Source organism: Panicum virgatum, chromosome 8K (assembly GCF_016808335.1).
Source record: "Panicum virgatum strain AP13 chromosome 8K, P.virgatum_v5, whole genome shotgun sequence".
NCBI classification, from domain to species: Eukaryota; Viridiplantae; Streptophyta; class Magnoliopsida; order Poales; family Poaceae; genus Panicum; species Panicum virgatum.
The window spans coordinates 54,077,115-54,095,327 of NC_053143.1; the positions used below are offsets into that span (position 1 = coordinate 54,077,115).

The 18,213-nt window shown below is 41.9% G+C and overlaps 1 long non-coding RNA gene across 2 annotated transcripts; it reads right to left on the reverse strand.

Moving 5' to 3' along the window:
- Positions 1-13,597: 13,597 nt before the first annotated feature.
- On the reverse strand, positions 13,598-15,477 carry LOC120645246. 2 transcript variants are annotated; one of them, XR_005664190.1, is made up of 3 exons: positions 14,786-15,477; positions 14,121-14,204; positions 13,598-13,823 (listed from the first exon to the last, which is right to left on the reverse strand). It is a non-coding gene; the product is annotated as an uncharacterized LOC120645246 (long non-coding RNA). The 2 variants fall into 2 exon arrangements; XR_005664191.1 differs by having other exon boundaries at positions 13,960-14,204.
- Positions 15,478-18,213: the final 2,736 nt, after the last annotated feature.

Below are 18,213 nucleotides of genomic sequence, written 5' to 3' on the forward strand. Positions count from 1 at the left end.
TCATAGTTTAGCGTTGTGGGCTTTATTTTTCGCATGTGTGAGAGTGAGTCTTAAATTAGTGTTGAGTCATGAAAACAAAATAAAAAGAGTCTTTGTTTTTGTTGGATCGTGCAATTTTATTTATGCATTCAGCTTTACTTTATTTTCTTTAAAAGCAATTGTTCACGAGCGTTGTCATGAAATTTAAATCTTATTTGTGGAGCTTAGTAAATTATTCGTCCATGATAGGCTCGACAGCTATATGGTTGAGACTTCCTTGAGGTACCATTTCTAGATTTAGTCTCATCATTTCCTGGCATAGAGTTGCGTTGAATGGCTCTACCAATAGACAATGGCATTGTGACTTGCGGCTAAGTGCATCCGCAACCACATTTGCCTTTTCTGGATGATAGTGCACTTCTAGATCATAGTCCTTTTTCAATTCTAGCCAGCATCTCTGTCTCATGTTGAGATCGGCTTGGGTGAAGATATACTTGAGACTCTTATGGTCAGTGTAAATGTTACAATGAGTTTCCATAAGATGATGTCTCCAGAGCTTAAGAGCATGAATGACAGCAGCTAACTCCAGATAATGTGTTGGATAGTTCTTCTCATGATTCCGGAGAGCTCTTGATGCATACGCGATCACCCGGTTGTCTTGCATAAGTACACGACCAAGTCCCGTACCAGAAGCATCACAATAGACATCAAAAGGTTTGGTACTGTCCGGTGTAGCCAGCACTGGAGCAGTAGTCAATCGTGCTTTGAGAGTTTGAAAGGTTTCTTCACATTTATCATCCCAAACAAATTTCACTCTTTTCTTTAATAACTCCGTCATAGGTTTGGCTATTCTGGAGAAATCAGGAATGAATCGACGATAGTATCCAGCTAAACCGAGAAAACTGCGAATCTGATGGACTGAAGTAGGAGGTTTCCAATCCATCACTTCTTGCACTTTAGTTGGATCAACCGATATACCTTCACTGGAGATAGTATGACCTAAAAATTTCACACTATCTAGCCAAAATTCACACTTGGAGAATTTGGCATAAAGGTGATGATCTCGTAATCGCTGAAGAACGATGCGTAAATGCTGAGCATGATCTTCTTCATTCTTGGAGTAGATCAAAATATCATCGATGAACACCACAACAAATTTATCAAGCTCCGGTATGAAGACTGAATTCATCAGGTACATACAATATGCCGGGGCATTGGTAAGACCAAAAGACATAACCAGATACTCATAGAGTCCATATCTGGTCGAGAAAGCTGTTTTTGGAATGTCACAAGGCTTGATCTTTATTTGATGGTAGCCAGAACGAAGATCGATCTTAGAGAAAACCTTGGCTCCAGCTAACTGATCAAACAGGATATCAATGCGGGGAAGAGGATACTTGTTTTTAATAGTAACCGCATTGAGTGGTTGATAATCAACACATAGCCTCAAACTGTTGTCCTTCTTCTTCACAAACAGGGCTGGACATCCCCATGGTGAAGCACTTGGATGAATAAAACCCTTGTCAAGATTTTCAATTTTGCCAACTCATTTAGAGGCATTCGGTACGACCTCTTAGAAATAGGGGCGGTACCGGGTTGAAGCTTGATAACGAACTCGATATCTCTATCAGGGGGCATTCCAGGTAAATTATCTGGAAATATATCCGCATACTCACACACAACAGGAATATCTTCAATCTTAACTTCTTTTATGGCATAGGCACAAGAGTTGAAGCACTCTCGTTGTGGTAGATAGAGTATGGTGGCTCCTTGATATGGTGAATCTATCTCGATAGCTCGGGAAGAGATATCTAATAGTACTTTATGTCTAGTCATCCAATCCATGCCCAGAATAACATCCATGCCTTCTAAGTTCAGTAAGATCAAATCTGTCTTTATCAATTTGCTACCCAACTTAATTGGCACATGTCTAATAATTTGATTGGAAGCTATCTTCCCACCAGGGGCTGCTATCATGAAAGATCCCATAGTATGACAAAAATCCAATCCTATTCTTGCTCCAAATTTGGCACTTATAAAACTATGAGTTGCACGAGAATCAAATAACATGACTGCGGGTTTATTGTGAATAGAGAAAGTACCCGACATGACTGGTGCTCCTTCGGGAAGCTCTGCAAGAGTAGTGAAATTAACTCGCCCCTGTCGGACTTGCACCATTTGCTTCTTGCCCTTGCCCTTGTTGTTCTGATTGGAGTTCTGCCCTGGATAAGACTTCTTGGGTTGCGGGCAATTCTTGGCAAAATGGTCAGTACTACCGCAATTAAAGCATCGATTGTTGCCATTCCCACGATTAAATTGTGGGGTATTTGGCCTTGGGCCAAACTGCTGCGGCTGCTGAAATACTGGAGGTCTGAATCCTCCCTGTTGCTGAGGCGGCCTAACAACAAATCTGCCCGTTGGGGCATTTCTCTGTGGAGGTCTTGGTGGAGTATTCTGCACCAGACGATACCTCGGTGGCTGAGCACTCGAGGGTCCTGTTGGTGCCTTTCGCTTCTTCTTGGCGCGGTGTGCTGCGATGCAATCTTCTTGAGTAATGGCCATATTGACCAGCTCATTATAAGTATTTGGCTGAACAAGGTTCAGGCGTTCCTTAGCTTGAGCTTGGTGTTGAGGCCAAGACGAAAACGGTCACGCTTCTTGGCGTCAGTATCCGCATGATGGCCTGCATACTGGCACAAATGATTGAAGGCCAGTGCATACTGAAGAACAGTGCAGGTTCCTTGATTCAAAGCTAAGAATTCATTCAACTTTCTCTCAATCAATCCCTTAGGAATATGATGTGTCCGAAAAGCATTCCGGAATTCCTCCCAAGAGATAACATGTCCAACAGGCTGCATAGCACAATAGTGATCCCACCAAATACGAGCGGTGCCACGAAGCTGTTGGGTGGCAAACTGTGCCTTGTTCGCATCAGCACAAGGTACTGCTAGCAAGGAAAACTTGGACTCAATAGTACAAAGCCAAGCATAAGCGTCCAAAGGTTCATCAGTTCGGCTGAACAGCGGAGGTTGGGTACCAAAGAATTCCTGGTAACCCGCTGGTTGTGCATCACATTCTCCATGTTGCTGGCGTGGCAGATTCTGCTGCCCTTGCACCAGCTGACGAAGTAATTTGGTTTGTATGGCCATTAGCTCGGCCAGATTCGGTGGTGGTGGCGGTGGCTGCTGAGATCCACTGCCAGTTTCACGGCCGAAACCTTCAGGCGATCCACGGGTATGACCAACCATCTGTAATTATGGAAGACATCCATTAGATACATTTTTCTTGCTCCCAAAATCAATGGTATGTGCAATGATCATACGTTGGATATCAAAACAAAATCAGCAGAGTTTAACAAGATGCGGTGTAACACAATATGCATAACACATATTTGCTCAACCAACATAGCTCAAAATTTGGTCAGCTGTTAGATAACTTCGTACTCTCTCACTTCGGTAAGCAGAAAAGTCTTGATTTCCAAACTGGTAGTCATTATTTATATTACATCCAAGGTAGTCTTTATAGTACAAACCTAGCATCACACTTTCTTGCCACATATGCTACAACAAGTGGTACTCCTTCCTAGGGCTATTTTACAACATCTCCATACTTATTTACATATACTACAACAAGGAAGATCACATGCTATCTAGGACTATCCTAAGATGCCTAGAAGTCGTCGAGGTTGCCCACAGAGGAAGCACTGCTGGAGGAAGAGTCGTCCGGCTGAGGGTTAGGCTCGGCAAGTGCGTGCTCGGAATCTATCTCAGAAACTCCCTCAATCTCCTCTGGGTCTTCTTCTGCTGCTGCAGGCTCGGCTGGAACAACAGGGGGTATTGGCTGCTCATGGAGCATACCAATATGGGCCATAGCATCATCCAGATCCACTTGGAGCTCATGAACCTGCTCCTAAAGAAAAGCAATCACCGTGTTGCGCTGCACTATCTCAGCACCATGCTCCAGAACCTGAAGCTCAAACTGTGCAATGGCGTGATCTCTCCCAGCAACAGCCTCATTAAGCCCCTGAATCTGAGTGTCTCTCAAACTAAGACCTCGCTGAAAAGTCTGGGCCAAGTCCATCACCTGATCCATGTGCCTCTGCTGAAGGATCTGATAGTGGGACAAGGCATTCATATACCTGATCACCGCCTAGACAGTCTCCTCAGCTACGTCTCCAACTAAGTGTCCAAAGTGGGTGATCCTGAAGAGCCACTCTACGTTGCCAGCACTGACTGTCGGAAACAAGCCAATAGGATAAGCGGCTACTTCATCGGGATGATGCTCACAGAAGGTAGTGATAGCTTTGAGAGCTGCTGTCTCAAAAGCATCCACAAGACGATATCCAACCACCTCAATCTCAATAGGCGGCCAAGCCAAGGTGGGGTGCTGAGGAATGGTCATGGTGACTCTGCTCTTCTGAGCTCCATCCTTAGAAAACTGTCGTCCCTTGTACCGGGGTGGGTCTGGGTAGTGGAAAATACGGAGCGTATCCCACAAAATCCTTGGAAAGCCCTCCCAGTACAGGCAATCAGTATGAGAACATCCATCCTCATCCCAAAAGACATTGTGACAGTCCACCATCTGAATCAAAAAGATTCAAATGTGAGTTATATAATTATCTCAAGACTTCTCAAATAAAGCTTTTAAGAAGACTGCAGAAAAATGTGATTCTGATTCAAAAGATTATACGATTTCACAAACTCAGGAGGTAAACAACCACAATTGGTACTGGTTCATCATTTGAGATTCTTTGGAACGAAAAGATCATTAGAACATCAAGATGGGGCTAAGGATAAAGGCATGACTTAAATCCATCTTTTTATCCAAGGAAATCTAAATGTTTCTACAAACATGCTCCTAATATCAAGTTTAAACTCAACTTATGATTTTAAGCATACTAATACATATCCATGAAGATCCATACTAGAAATTCCTTAAAAAGACTCATGTCACAATTTCAAATTCTAGGAATCAAATCAAACATATTCACACTATGCATGCATGACCAATTCGCCCTCACAAGATAAACAATTGCCAACTATTATTGGGCTTACGCGGTTAGTACGGTGGCATAACATAAATACGTCTCTCCCTATTATATCTAGTCAATAAATTCTAACCGTTCTTAACTTATCGAATCGTGGTTAGTGTACCTGCAGAAAATTGACAGAATACATATATACATTGAACCTTTCATGCCAGCACTCATGAAAGCGTTCACATACATTACCGCTCACTATAGAAGCGACAGCCATACAATTTCCGCCGTATGGCCAACGTTAACATACGCCACTGAGATAGCGTATTCACAAGTTCCTTTACTCCCAATATAATCGACCGATGGTCGGTATATTGGCAGTAGCTCAAGTAGGCCACTGCTTGAGCGCAGCGTTCGGTTCGCATCGCCGACGGGAAGGTCAGACTCCCTCAGCTGACTGAGTACACTTTACTCCCAATATAGTCAACTAATAGTTGATATATTGGTAGCACCTCAAGTAGGCCACTGCTTGAGGGCAGCGTTCGGCTCGCATCACCGACGGGAAGGTCAGACTCCCTCAGCTGACTGAGGATCCTTACCTTCTTACCTTAACATAGATGCGTCGTTACAGAAATTAAGGGTTGCTTGTGAGTATGGTTTGACAAAAATGTAAAGTGCTGGAAGTCAGATATACATAAACCATAAATAGAAAGCCACCTAGTAACTCCCGTAAATTTCCTAGGACTTTACATTCTATGCATAACCCTTAACGAAATCAACGTAGTTTTTAGAAATACATTGTTGGTCAAATTTAATACAGAAATTGATTTTTAAGGTTCCAACACCTCTGGTGTACACTTGTAGCTCTGATACCAGCTGTGGCAGAACCACCTGAATTATCCCGGCTCAAGTGCGCTGGCCATCACCATAAAGGCAACACCGACACAAACGCACTTCAAACGGAACAATTCTTGGTCTGTCGGGTAACATCCCGATACAACCACCGGTTCTCGGATCGAACAAGCATACCACGCATGAAGGCGAGTCCAGAGATATTACAACCATACATATTTTACAACACAGGCATAGTATTTATTACAACAAGTTTCAAAGTACTTATTACAGATCCAAACTTAGTAAAACCTTAAACAAGCCATAAGTTTAAGTTCAGAGTTGGAAAGCAGCGGAAAGAAAACACGACGGCTACAACACATCGCAAAAGTATACCAAGCTAGCCCAAGCAAGGTATCACTCATCAGGGTCATTGCCGGTCCAAGACGGATCCCATTCTACGGACCTGCCAGGAGGCAAAGAGCAGGGCCAAGACAGACTAGCGATCTGGTCCTCAAAACTCATACCTGAAAAAGGTTTCAACAGCAAGGCTGAGTATTCTAATACTCAGCAAGACTTAACCGTCAACGGGTATACTTAGCCCACCTAGCTAGACTATGCAGGGTTTTGTAGGGTTCTGGTTTCCTTTTTGCTGAAAAGCAATAAAGAGTAGGTCCTTACTTCACATTTTAGCTTTCCATATTCTAGTTGATTAACCATTCTATGTAAGCAACTAATCCTATCCAACCATGGTAGAACTTTAGTCAAACATCAAGATTGATCATAATAATGTTGCTCTTATTACTCTGTGTGGCAAAGGGATCAAGCAGTCCCAAACCGTGAGAAGCAGACGATTCGAATCGAATTTTGTTAACCTGGCCCGGCAGACCTAACACACACGTTTGGAACACCGTCGGTTCGTTCCCAAACAACAGTTTACCTATCTTTCCGGCTTGTGGATAGGGTCACTCTCCCCGACTACAGGGCACCAACCTCGTCCCTGCACTCGTGGTGTTGCGCAACATAAACATAAATAAAACCTATCTCTAAGAGAGAGTGAAAGGTATATCCACTCCCCTGTCCAATCGGCTACTAGGCTTACCGCGTACCACATTTACGGCATGTGGCTAGTACGTTCAAAAACTTGACCATCGCTACCACACACCGCGACCTTAGCAGAATTCATCAACACAGACGGGGTCTCACCCAAGGTCATGATATCGAACACGACCCCGTCTGTCGTCCTTATATTGATAGCAGAAAGTAAACAAGCAATTCCTATAGAGCTCGCAAGTGACAGGCAATCACTCGACTTTTACCGGTCCTATAAGCTTAGCAATTATTCGAACTCAGGTCTAGTGTTCAGTACATAGGTTCCTAGGATCATGCATCTAGGGTTTCAATTCAAATCCTAAGAACTGTAAATGCACAAGTAAGTAATAACGATAAATTGTAATAATTTGAAATACTGGGTTATGTCCGGGGCTTGCCTCCTCGGTAGTCGCTAGCTAAAACAGCATTGGGCTCTTCCGAACTTTGGTCCGGGTCTTCAGTTAGTACAGTGGCATTCAGCTGGGCCTCTTGATCACCTTATTCAGACTCTGGGATCAGCTCGTACGTCCCGTTCGATAAAACAGTCGTATCTATCTGTGATGCAAGAAACGGTATTATAAACACACGCTTCACAATAAAGTTGCAATTTAAAAGATAACAAACATAACTAAGTATATGGGCAATCATTTATAGAGTAGTTATTTAACATTGGCTACTACACAAAACAATATGATTAACCTCACAAGACAATTTGATTAAACTTACAATGTAAGTGTTAGTTAGTTTATATAGCATATAAATCATGGTTTGCAAAGAATTGAGTAACTCAGTATACAAATAGTATCTAACTTCAGTAAAATTACTTCAAATAGTAAATATAGAGAGCAATCTACCCTGTAAAATTCATTCCATTTCATGCCACCAATTAATCAGAATAAAATAGTTATTCAGACTACACCTAGAGCAAGATAAAATTCTACAGAACAAACTACAGAACTTATGAAGCTCAAAATTTTTCAAAATAAGCTTCACATGATTATGAACACCTCATAAATTTTTCAGAATTTATCTAGGCATAAAACTGAAGTAATAATTTTGACACTAGCTCAATAATTTTCAGAAAAGGATGCGGGGCTCCTCCAGGTGCTGGGGCGCACGCGAGTTGGGGTGCTGGGGTTCTGCGCTGCGCTGGCCACGGCGGCGGCGAGGTGGCAGCCGCAGAGCTCGCTGGGGCGACGTGGCGAGGGGAGGAGGGGTACAGCGCAAGGGGAAGTGGGTCCAGAGGCTACGGAGGTGCCACGTGAGGCGGCGGACGGCGGCGCTCAGCGCCGGCGGCGCTGAAGCAGAGAGGGAGAGAGGTGGAAGAAAGAGTTTGGACCTCTTTGCAAAATCCAAAAATTTCAGAGGTCCCACTATAAACCAAAAATAACTTCTAAACTAGGGCTCAAATGAACAAGTACCCAACATGAAAGTTGTTCAACTTTTCAAGATCTACAACTTTGATGTTGTGCAAAAATTGATTTGACTAAAGGTTAAAGAGTTATTTTGAAAACAAAGGAAGGATTTTGAATTTAATGGACTTTTGTCTTTTCCATTGCAAATTCACCTCAAATTCAGACTTAAGAGTAAAATTTTCTGCCATGTAATGATTACACTGAATTTTTCAAATAAACCCTCCACAAAAGCAATATTTGCTCTCCCTATTCAAATTAATCTATATAAAAGACCTTACATTAAATCATAATTACACATTTGACCTTATAATTTTGCAATAAGGTCCTTGATCAAGTAAAATAAACACATGATGCATAAAATAAATGCAATTCTACTGCACAGACACCTAGGGTGTCACAGCGAGAGATTTAAAACCTTGATTTTGACCAACTATTTTCTGTTACGGTTCAAAGTCAAATATTCAGTTCAAAATGTGGTTCAAACTAACAAATTAGAAATAGATTGTCCAAAATGGAATTTATACTCTAAAAAGTGTATACTAATTAATAAGGTAATTGAAGTCTCAAGCATACTGTGGTGGGGCCATGGAAAACAGTTTTCAACTCCAGAGATGATGACGATGGTCCAGCTCAGGCCCCTCCCCCTGCTGCACTGACAACAAATACCAAGTAACCAGCTTAGCTTACATTCACAAATGGAAACCATTTCGATCAATTACTACTAGGAGAAAGGTACTCCTAGTAGAGCCAGACCTGACCTGAGGAAGCTAGCTAGCGCTGCTGCTGGATGCTGCTCTGAAAAGCTGAGTTGGTGTTTCTCGCAACTGATCGTCGTGATCTTAAATAGAAGTTTCCACACCCTCTGCATCGCAGGAAAGGAATCCAATGAACGAGCAAAAACATGTCATTTTTTTCTTTCTATTCTGACATTATTAGATCTGCATGCATGAGTAGTTCTCAACTGATAACTTGAGTCGTGGAGCCAACTCCATTTCTTATATTCGGACTTTGGGAAAGTCTTTCCGTATATACTTACTGGCCTATCTTGTTAAGTCTTCGTTCGTACGATCTGGATCAAACCACATGTAAGGTCTGCATTTTAGCATAATTAGCTTTGCGGAATCTCTGACTTGGAGCAGGAGTATATATAGTGCTCATGGTGGATTGGATCTACAATGCTAGTTGATGATCCCATGTCTGAAAACCCAATATATATCGTTTGCAGCAAGGAACCTGTGCGTGGGTTCCGTCCGGTCATTGTAGCACCCGTGGCTACTGGAGATCCAGTAATGTGAGAATCAACAAGCAATTCACAGATTTGGTAGGGTTCGAGGCCGGGCGAGGACCATGGCCATCGAGGAGCAGAGCTCTATTTCTGTTTTCAGAATTACAATAATGTTTCAGGTGTTCACCGCACCTCACAAATATGCCTCAAGCATTACACTGAAAGCGGGACCCACTGGTCAGTCTAATCACCCGTACACGTATTCTCTACTTGACATCTTCACCGTTGGCTTGACTGTCCAGTCATGACATCTCCCCCTCCTCAAGAACTTGCTGGTCCTCCAGCAAGAGCTCCAGGAAATCGACTCTGTAGTACATACCAGTCTTCCCAGGTAGCCATAGTTGCAGGTAGTGTGCTCCACTTGATCAGCGCTTGAGGGACAGCCTTGCCTCCCTTCTTGACCAGCCTGCGATCCAACACCGCCTCTGGACGAAGATTTTGGGCATCCAGGTCTGCAACTTTAGGTAATTCAGAAAACACAGGAGTATAGTTAGGCAAAAAAGGTTTCAGTTGAGAAACATGAAACACCGGATGTATCTGACTGTGGTCTGGTAGATCTAGGTGGTAAGCCACACGCCCAATGCGTTCTAGCACTATGAATGGTCCAAAGTACTTAAAGGCTAACTTTGGGTATGGTCTGTTGACCAAGGAGGACTGAGCATAGGGTTGTAGCTTCAACAGAACTTGATCTCCTTCATGAAATTCTCTGTCCATCCTTTGCTTGTCAGCAGCTAGTTTCATTTTGTTTTGTGCTTTGGACAGATGTTCTTTCAGCCACATGTTCTGGTTCTTCAGTTCTTGAACTGTTTGTGCCACTGTACTGGATGTTGTTGTGGCTACTGCTGGTGTAGCACCAAAGTTTTGATCATAGCCATAAAATGCATGGAATGGGGAACACCCTAAGGATGAGTGGAAGGAAGAATTGTACCAGAACTCAGCTTGTGCCAACAGGGACTTCCATTTCTTGGGAGTGTCATATACCACACATCTTAAGTACATTTCAAGGCACTGATTAACCCTCTCAGTCTGTCCATCTATTTGTGGGTGCTAGGCAGAACTGAAAATGAGACATGTCCCCAATAGAGCAAACAGTTCTTTCCAAAATGCACTTGTGAAAATCTTATCTCTATCAAAAACTATGGTTTTTGGTAATCCATGCAATTTAACCACATTGTCAAACACTGTTCTAGCTATAGTAGGTGCTGTGAAAGGGTGCTTAATAGGAATAAAGTGAGCATACTTGGTAAATCGATCTACTATAACCATTATGACATCATACCCTTCAGATTTTGGCAATCCTTCTATGAAGTCCATGGCTAAATCCTGCCAAGCTCCATCTGGAATTGGTAGTGGTTGCAAGAGGCCTGCAGGATGGGTGTTCATGTGTTTAGCCTATTGGCAGATTTGGCACTGCTTCACAAAGTCTTCCACTGCTGATTTGAGACCTTTCCAATGAAATAGTCTGTGTATTCTTTGATATGTGGCCTGAACCCCGGAATGACCTCCTATGGCACTGGAATGTAAAGCAGTGATGAGTTTGGTCTGTAGTGCAGAATTTTGGGCTACCCAAATCTTGTTCTTGAATTTAATCAGGCCCTTGTCGAGACTGTAGCCATGTTCATCAGGACTGTGAAGAGCTAGCTGGGCCAACAACTGCTGTGCTAAGGGATCAGTGGTGTAGGAATTGATTAACTCTTGGATCCACATTGGTTGAACAGAAGACACTGCTTGGATTGCCAACAAATGACCTACCCTTGACAAAGCATCAGCTGCCACATTTTCCTTGCCTTGTCTGTAGACTACCTGAAATTGGAGTCCCATTAGTCTATGCATTGCCCTTCTTTGCATGTTAGAGTGTAGATTTTGCTCTGTGAGATAAGTCAGACTTTTGTGGTCTGTCCTGATCACAAACTACTGATGTTGTAAGTATTGTCTCCATTTGTCCACTGCCATGATTAGAGCCAAAAATTCTTTCTCATAGATGGAAAGATGCTTGTGATGTTGAGCCAATGCCTTGCTCAGATAAGCTATAGGTTGACCCTTTTGCATGAGTACCGCTCCAATACCAATGTCTGAAGCATATGTTTCTACTACAAATTGCTCCTTGAAGTCAGGCAAGGTCAGCACAGGAGTATGGGCCATGGCATGTTTGAGCTGGTCAAAAGCTTGTTGTGCTGTCTCAGACCAGATAAACTGTTTCTTTCTCAATAGCTGAGTAAGTGGTTGAGCTAATAATCCATAGTGGGGGACAAATTTCCTGTAATACCCAGTCAAACATAGAAATCCTCTTAAGGCTGTGACTGTAGTAGGAGTTGGCCATTTGAGCATTGCTTCTATCTTAGTGGGGTCAGTGGCTACCCCCTAATCCGATATAATGTGGCCCAAGTATTCTAGTGTATTCTGAGCAAAGGAACACTTACTAGGCATCATGTACAAGTGATGTTCTCTGAGCTTGTCCAATACCAAGGCAAGATGATGAAGATGTGTTTGCAGGTCAGGATTGTAGATCAAAATGTCATCCAAAAATACCATGACAAATTTTCTCAAGAAGGGAGCCAAAACTTCATTCATAATGCATTGGAAAGTGGCTGGTGCATTTGCTAATCCGAAAGGCATGACTCTGAATTGATAGTGCCCTTGATGTGTTTTGAATGCTGTTTTAAATTCGTCTTCTGGTTTCATCCTCACTTGATGGTAGCCTGACCTCATGTCTAGTTTAGTGAAAAATTTGGTGCCAGCTAACTCATCCAAGATCTCATCAATCAAAGGCATAGGGAATCTATTCTTGACTGTGATGTCATTCAGCTTCCTGTAATCTACACAAAATCTCCAAGAGCCATCTTTCTTGAGAACTAGTAGTACAGGGCTAGCAAAGGGACTACAACTAGGAGTTATTAACCCTGCAGTCAACAACTGTTTGACCTGCTTCTCAATTTCATCCTTATGGTGTGGAGAGTATTTGTATGGCCTGGAATTTACAGGAACTGACCCAAGAATGAGGGGAATTTGATGGTCATAGAATCTATGGGGAGGCAGATGTTGTGGTTCTGTGAACACATCCTGATATTTGCGGAGCAATTGTTGTATTTCTACAGTATGGTTTGCAGGTTCTTCTTGAGGCACACTCTCCACCACTGCTATGGCCCAAATATCATTGCCCTGAACCCACTTGTTCACTTGAGTGACAGACACCTCTGGTATGGTGGAGATATTGGGTTGTATTCCTTGCAAGATCACCTGTTGGCCTTTGTGATGAAACTCTAGAGTCTTGTCAGCCCAGTTACATTGCATAGGACTGTTAGCTTTCAACCAGTCATATCCAAGGATGGCATCATATGCTGGCATATCAAGCACTTTCATGTCAGTGCACACAGTATAACCCTCACACCACCTTGGTAACTGAGAGACCCACTGATTTGTCACCAAGATGTTACCATTTGCCAATCTAACTTGCTGTGGGGACATAACACTACAAAAAATCTGTTGATCCATGACGTTTGGATTTCGTCACAGATCACTGAAAAACCGTCATAAAACAGTATCTATGACGATCTCAAATAACGTCATGTATTGAGCGTCACAGATCACACCTCGTGACGTTTCTTAAATTTTCGTCATAGATTGCTTGATCCATGACGTTTTAAAACCGTCATGGAATGTCCCCAGGCCCCCGAAGCCCAACCCAAGCCCGTTTTCTATGACGAAAATTAACGTCACGAACAGTATAATTTTCGTCACAGATTCAATTGCCATGTCACACAATAATGACATGGGCGATGACGTGGCTGCTGACATGGCGATGACGTGGATAGCAATGATGACGTGTAATTTAACATGATCAATGACGTAGCAGTGATGTGGAAAGTAGTGATGACATGGCACCACATGGATGCTGACATAGACAGTGATGTGGCAGCAGGCACGTGAGCCAATTTGGGCCTCATTTACACAGCCCATTTGAGCCTCATTTACACAGCCCATATAAACTGCATGATCATTTCAGCCCAACCCAAGATATATCAACAAGAAATTAACATCTCATCACATAAATAAATTTTGATCGAGCATTTAATCACATACAACATTAAATCACATAAAAAAATTCATCCAGAATTGCTATAAGCTATATTTGAAAGCTAATATGCAATGGCAATATGTACATAGCGTGCATCATTTCTCTTTTTCCTGTAGAGGCACTCAAACAAATTCGATGCACTTGTTCTTGATCTTTGTACTTCTCTCCCTGAAAATTGCAAGCATGCAAAGAACTTAATCTTTCTGAAAATTAGAGTGCAGTTTACATATAGCAAGGTTGCAGTAAAATGGACTCAATATTTGACAATGCAAATGCATATACAATGTATTGGAAAGCTTGTTACCAAATAGCTGCAGTACAAAGGTAAATTTAGAATGTTCTACTCCATAACAAAGCTGCAGTACAACCAGTGCTAATGAAAATGAAAAGAACTAATATCTCAAGATACAATGTTACTACTTTAAAAAACTGTACAAGGATAAGAGCACCAAAAAGGCTACTTACCTCAGCAGTGTAATCAGCACCGACTCCTGTAACTCGCTAATACTTTCGGCTCTACAGGTAGCAGAAACCCCTCACCAGCAGCCACTGCAAGTTGAACAGAAGTAGCTAACCCAAGTGCTAATGACAAGCAAGAAAGCATGCAAGCTTATGCAGTAGCCGGACTAACACATTGGTATTCAGATTAACCACAACCAGTAGCATTTTGCAGCTAAAAACAAGCAAGCAGTATGTAAGCGTCCGCAGTTCACCTGACTAACAGATTGGTTTTCAGATTAACCACAGAAGTCAGTCAGGCATTTAGTAGATCAGTTTAGCAAACAAGCTAATGGAATTCATGATAATCTGTAGTCAACCCAGTGTCCCAGCGCCCCCAGGCCCGTGCTTCGCCAATTCATTTCTTTATACCCAGTTTCTGACAACAAACACTATATCTTGACAGTAGGATCTACAATCAGTCAATCAGCGAATGCAAGCCATCAGTCAATCCTGAACTACTCACAAGCGGATGCAATTTAATTAAAGAATCCGAACCAACTCCTATTAGTTTCTAACTCAATCAGCGAAAGCCTATCTACCCATAAGCATATGCAAGTTGATTTCCCAATCACACGGCACCATGTCCCCACATCAACAAAAATAAGCACGGGAGGGAAGGGATTCCGAACCTTGCATCTCCTAGGCGACCATGGCCTGCATCTCGCGGAGCGTGGCGGGCTCCTCCATCTCCTTGAGGTAGCGCTTCATCTCATCGAGATCCTGCAGCTGCGCACGCGAGCATGGTTCAGTACCCTAACCCTAAGAACAAATCAAAAAACAAGAAAGAGGAAGGGGATTAGGGTCTGCACGAAATCGACGAGAAGCAGACAGAGGAGAGGATTGCGAAGAGTGGAGATGACGGTGGGAAGAGGGGGACGAGGATGCAGGGCATGGATCTTGTACAGAGAAGCGGGGAGCCGCCGGAGATGTCGGATGCAGAACCCGAGGTAGGAGATGTAGATTGACGCAGATCCATCGATGAGCGAGTCCTTGAGGGTGAGGAGGCCGTCGCCGGATCCGTCCTCCACGCACAGCTGCCACCACAGGCCGTCGTCAGGCACGGGCGGCGGCGTCGACGCCAGCTCACGAACGAGCGCTGGCACCGGTGCCGGCGTGAGGAAGCCGGCGACAAGCGGCGGCGCCTGCTGCGCGGGGGACATTGGGGGATCTGAGGGGGTGGGGAGAGAGAGAGAGCCGGCGGTGGAGGAGGACGCCGGCTCACGCGCGGCTCCAGTGGTGGAGGTGGATCTGAGGGGGTGGGGAGGGACGAGAGAGAGAGAAGGGTGTGGAGTGCGGCCGCACAGGAGAAAGGAGGCGGCCAGGCGGGTCCCAGGGAATGGAGGAGCTAGGGTTTCGTGTTTTTATATCAATGGAGCGCGATTAGAGTATAGACGGACTGGATTTGTTGGGCCATTTTAGCCGAGATGGGCCTTCTTTCCTTCCTAACTTATTTTTCAAATAAATAATTAAGATATATTTGTTAAATAATTTATAAAAATATTATCCTATATACTTTAATATTTTTTTTATATTTAATAGACAACATCTAAATTGTATTCTAGGAATTTCAAGAATTTCATAACTCAGTTACTATTTTTAAGAGTTTAAATGAATTTCTACGAGTTTACTTGAATTAATTATAGTTGAACTACATGGATCTCAAAAAATGCTTCAAAAATTTCGCAAAAATATTTTTTAGTTATATATGTTATACTATATATCATATCCGAAAAGTAGGTATAAATTTCAAACGTTTGTGATGGACAATTCAAACTTCTATTTACAATCGTATTATAAAATAATATTGATAATACATAAAATTTCTCTAAAATTTCTTGAAATTGGCATAGAATCATTTTATGGATGTATAAGCTTGACAAAAAAGTTTCATAAGATTTATGATAATTGGAGTATACATTGTTCACAAAATGGATAGATCTCTCACATTGTTTCATAAAACTCAAGTCAAACTTTGAAAATTGAATACATCTTAACATTTTCGAACACGTATGCACCTCAACTTTGGATACAACCTTACATTGGCTATAATATAAGAAAATATTAAGCTACATTAGCAATTATTATGTAAAAACATGTTTTTTCAATTCTCCATTTAGGTGGAAGAAAGCAAGCCATATGAAAAAGTTCCGAAAATAGCAATTAACATGCAAACAAACACTATTAAATGAAAAATTGTGACTCTAGAAAAATTTAGAAAAAAGAAAAATCAAATTTGGAGTTCATACGAGGAAGAAATACTAGTTACAAATTTTAATTCAGGATCAAAAAGAGAAAATGAACTCTATATGTGTTCTTCATCTCACTCGATATAAAACAATTAGACTAGAAACGGATGCCTGTCACAAAAGGAACGCTGGTGCAGTGGTAATTGCCTTCATTTGAAGAGGAAAGTTCCAGGTTCGATTCCTGCATCCGGCTTACCTGTGTTCTTTTTTTCTCTAGCTTTTTGGTTGATTATAGGTTGTGGGAGAAAGTGGGCTCGTCCCAAAAAATGTTGGAGTGGGCCCAAAAAATTTTCATTACCTTCTAGGGACAATTCAAAATTGTTTTTCCAAAGTACCATATAATATATTCACCATAATATCTAATTGTGATCCAAAATATGAGCAAACACCTAGGTCAGGAACAACAATATATAAAAATATTTATTGCCCATGGCCTTTACAAACCAAGGTTTGGCGCACTGGTAAGGCGGTTGGCTCTTGTCTTGGTGACCCCGGTTCGAATCTTCAATTGAGCCTCCTTTTTGTTCGAATTAAAACATGGGATACATGTGTATAAAATACTTAATACCTGACATATAGATGCAAACATTGTTGTAGTGTAATGGAATGGTGGGTGCCTCTTATGCTGATGACCAGTGTTCGTATCCCTCCACCCTGCGCTACTTCCCCCCCCCCCCCCCCCCCCCATTTTTTTAAGCCATATTAACTAAAAAAAATAATGCCTAGCATCCCATGAATGAGACTTTTTAAGCCACACTAACTAAAAACTTTTTAAGCCATATTAACTAAAAAAATAATGCCTAGCATCCCATGAATAAGACTTTTTAAGCCACACTAACTAAAAAAACTAGGTGATACCCCGCGCGTTGCTGCGGGAATTCTTAAATTTTAACGTGATATTTGAAAGTATAAAAATTAAGATGATTGCATGGCAAAATTCACAAAAAATGATGGAAAATATAAATCGATGGTCCTAGTGGACATTGATGTGGCATTTGATATAATAGGTTCCTATATGATGCGGGTAACTTGCATGTTAAGAGAAATAGAGTTAATGACTTTAGTAGGTGTCATCTATATAGGCTATATAGTTTATATGAATTTTACTTACATGTTATTTTTTATCAAGATCTGGTAGAAATCGATAAACTAACATCAATAGAATATTTGATCACATTATAAAAGAATATGTGCTCAAAAAATATTATTGTATATATAAAATAATGATAATAATACTCAAAACCTTTTTATGACATTAATGTTAAAACGTCATGTTTTGTGGGCTCAGTTATGACGAATTCAATAAAATGTCATATTTTGTGGGCTCAATTATGACGAATTCAATAAAACGTCATAAAGTTCTGGGCCTAGGATCCATACCTTCAAATTCGTCATAGATTGTGTGCAATTGTGACGCTCCATTAAAACGTCATAAAACTTTCGTCATAGATCACCATATTTCTTGTAGTGTAAGTATTGTTGGTATTTGTAGATTTTGCACTAATGACTTGCTGATGAAGCTGTGAGAGCTACCACTATCTACTAAGATCAACATGACTTTGTTTTGCAGAAGTGCTCTCACTACTAATGCCTCTCCTTGTGTTGTTCCAGCTAGAGCATTGAGAGATAGTTGGCAGAAGTCAGAAGATAGGTTGTCCTCTATATCTAATTGTTGAAGCACCTCATCTGTCAACACTGCATCCAACCCATTTAGTGCCAATGCATTCAACTGTTGTTGTGGCCTTTTTGTGCAGGTTTTCAGATGGTTAGCATCAAATGGCTCTCTACAGTAGAAGCAGAGCCCATTGGCT